General features: G+C 41.5%; 1 non-coding gene across 1 annotated transcript; it reads left to right on the forward strand.

Moving 5' to 3' along the window:
* Window positions 1-1,335: 1,335 nt before the first annotated feature.
* Window positions 1,336-1,442, forward strand: LOC135152456 (small nucleolar RNA R71). Its single transcript, XR_010291634.1, has one exon. It is a non-coding gene; the product is annotated as a small nucleolar RNA R71 (small nucleolar RNA).
* The last annotated feature ends 2,066 nt before the right edge of the window (window positions 1,443-3,508 follow it).

Consider the following 3,508-nt stretch of genomic DNA (forward strand, 5'->3'; position numbering starts at 1 on the left):
GACATGTTTGTCGGCTTGAGCTCTGGCAGGCCAAGTTGTGTGAAGATAGATAAAGGCATCAGATTGATGCTAGCTCCCAAGTCGCACAGACACTTATCAAAAGAGAACTTCCCAATAGTGCAAGGGATAGTGAAGCTTCCCGGATCTTTAAGCTTAGGTGGTAATTTCTGTTGAAGCACAGCACTACATTCCTCCGTTAAAGCCACTGTCTCTAACTCCTCGAGCTTTAGCTTTTTTGAGAGAATACCCTTCATAAACTTGGCATAGCTAGGCATTTGCTCGAGTGCTTCAGCAAACGGGATGTTGATGTGAAGCTTTTTGAACACTTCAAGGAATTTACCAAATTGCTTATCCAGCTGCTGTTTTTTTAACCTCCTAGGGAATGGAGGTGGTGGATATAATGGTTTTGACACTGGAGCAGCTGCAGGGATAGCCTTATCTTTTTCAACAGTAGGGTTGATTCCAATTGTGTTTGAAGGAAGTTCTGCTGGAATTTCTTGCGGTTCATCACCCTGATCTTGTACTAATGTTGAGGTAGGCCCTGTTGTAGTTTTTCCAGATCTCAGCGTAATGGATTGGACTTGCTCTTTAGGGTCCCTCTTACCTGGTACCTCTGTATCACTAGGGAGATTCCCCTGTGGTCTGCTCAGTAAAGCATTAGCTAACTGACCGACTTGTGTCTCCAAAGCTTTTAAAGTTACTGCCTGACTCTTGTACATGAGCCTTAGCTCTTCCATGTCAGACCTTTCGTTAGCTGATTGCCCATGATTCTGAAAACCCGGAGGGTGATATGGCTGTTTAGGTGCATACTGTTGTGAAGTTCCAGCCTGACTATACTGTTTAGGTCCCTGTTGAAATCCTTGTTGAGGTTGATTATACCCCTGATTATTACTCCAGCTGAAATTAGGATGATTTCGGTTGTTAGGATGATAAGTAGCTGGAGCAGGCTGTTGACCTCTCTGAAAGTTGCTCACAAATTGTGCTGATTCACTAGAAATGGCACACTGATCAGTAGCATGAGTACCAGCACATAATTCGCAAATAGAGATTGGCTGTTGAATTCCTTGGTGAGCCAGAGAATCGACTTTCATCGTGAGAGCCTTAAGTTGAGCTGCTATAGCTGTAGACGTGTCAAGATCAAGAATTCCGGCTACCTTCCCTTGAGTAAGTCTTTGAGTAGGGTTCTGATATTCATTAGCAGCCATCATTTCAATAAGATCATAAGCTTCTTCATAACTCTTAGCCCATAGCGCACCTCCAGAAGCAGCATCAAGCATAGGTCTGGATTGAGGTCCAAGACCATTATAGAAACTGTTTATTTGCATCCAATCCGGCATGCCATGATGGGGACACTTCCTTAGCATCTCCTTATATCGCTCCCAGGCTTCACAGAATGTTTCTCCTGATTGTTGAGAGAATTGAGATAGAGCATTTCGTAGTGCAGCAGTCTTTGCCATGGGGAAGAATTTAGTGAGAAATTTCTGAGCTAGATCTTCCCATGTAGTAATCGAACCAGATGGTAAAGAATGTAACCATCCCTTAGCCTTATCTCTCAATGAAAATGGGAAAAGCCTTAGCTTCACAGCTTCATCAAAGACGTCATTAAATTTGAAAGTGTCACAGATCTCTATAAAATTTCGTATATGCATATTGGGATCTTCAGTAGGAGAACCCCCATACTGTACCGAGTTCTGGACCATTTGAATAGTTCCTGGTTTGATTTCAAAGGCTTTGGCTGTGATTGCAGGCCTGACAATGCTTGACTGGATATCATCGATCTTTGGCATAGAGAAATCCTTCAATGCCTTACTGTCTGGTTGTGCTTCAGGTTCTGTCATTGTTTCAGAATCAGAAGAAGAAGTAGAAGCTGAATCAGTTGCCTTCTTACGGGTCTGAGAACGTGTTAGCATAAACGCGATCCAAGTACCTGAAATAAAGAAAAGAAGAAAAGTGAGAAGAGAATAGAATCCTAGTCAGTGAATTTTAATGCACACTGATGACAAGTACATAAACTAATTAATTAACACCGAGTCCCCGGCAGCGGCGCCAAAAACTTGTTCGGTGAAATCTACACGCAAGCGCACGTGATCACAAGTAATATATTAAGTTCGTTCCCACAGAGACTGGTGAATTAAGAATACGCACCTATGCAACAATGTATGATCAATTTTCACTGCCAAGACAATTAACAAGGATGGTTTTCTTTTATACTAATAACTAAATTTACTAATCAAATTCAGAATAGGAAAACACATGGGATTCTAATTTCATTATCGAATTCATCTAGAATTGAAATTACTGATTAACATGCGACTGTTGATCCTAATCAGACAACACGAAAGTAATACATGCCAACTCTCGTTGCACACATATCATACCAATCAAAATCCACAATTAAGACAGAAATCTCATGGACACCAACAAAGCTCAGACCCTATATCTCTATAGCGGTAGTGTAAGCAGAGAGGTTTAATAGCAAGTCATCTATCGTGATTACACAGGGTGATAAAAATAGTTCAAGTCTACCACAAATTATGTTTCATTCACATAATCCTATGTTTACATGGCATAGTTCTAAATTCAATCATCCACTCTCGCTTCAGAAAGAATTAACAAACAACTTAGAAGTTAGCTACGCTCCTAAGAAGAATAAGCACGGCTCATGCAAAGAAATCAACGTACGTCACAAGATCAAGTAATTAATATTCGTTACTAGATTACATCGATAAATCCATTAGAATCCCATGAAGGCGGTTAGTTCATAATCGAACTAATCGACATCATGGGTTCTAATGAAAACATGATAAATAAAAGACAAGAATTGAATGGAATAAAAATGCTTGAATTAATAATAATAAGGATCACACGTTACAGATTTGATGTTCACGATCTCGCTCGAAACTGTCACTTCCTCGCAAAGAACGATCCAATACAACTGATAATGTGCTTCGATAAAAATTAAACTATATTATTGTTCTCTACTAAAACTACTTCTATCCGGCTAGGGTTTTACACACGAGAAAGTAAAATACATTGACCAAGTCAACCGGGCCTCGACCGCTGCGAAAATCCATCAGAAAAGCTGTAAAAATCGGCCCGGGGAAGTTCTGCTGGGCGCGGCCGCGCTAAACTAGCGCAGGCGCGCTAGTTGCAGCAGTCTGTAGCGCGGGCGCGCTAGAAGTTAGCGCGGGCGCGCTACTGTCTGTCATGGCAGCTTCGTTTCTTCGTTTCTCGCTCGTTCTCGCGTGCATGTCCTTCCTCGCTTCTAGTACCACTTCCGTAGGTGATCACGGTTGCATTTAGCACATGCAACAAGCCCTTTAAACCCCTAGATAGCTCTAGTGGACGAGTGTGTTCTCGTGAGGGTTTGTAGAAGATATACCCACAAAATCCCAAGTCGTGATGAATCCACAATTCTCTATTCTTGCAAATAATGCACCAAAACCAACCTAAAATGATAGAAAATCACTTCATCACCTCAACTCGTGACCTGCACAGAAAAACACTA

The sequence above is a fragment of the Daucus carota genome, chromosome 4 (assembly GCF_001625215.2).
Source record: "Daucus carota subsp. sativus chromosome 4, DH1 v3.0, whole genome shotgun sequence".
Taxonomy (NCBI): Eukaryota; Viridiplantae; Streptophyta; class Magnoliopsida; order Apiales; family Apiaceae; genus Daucus; species Daucus carota.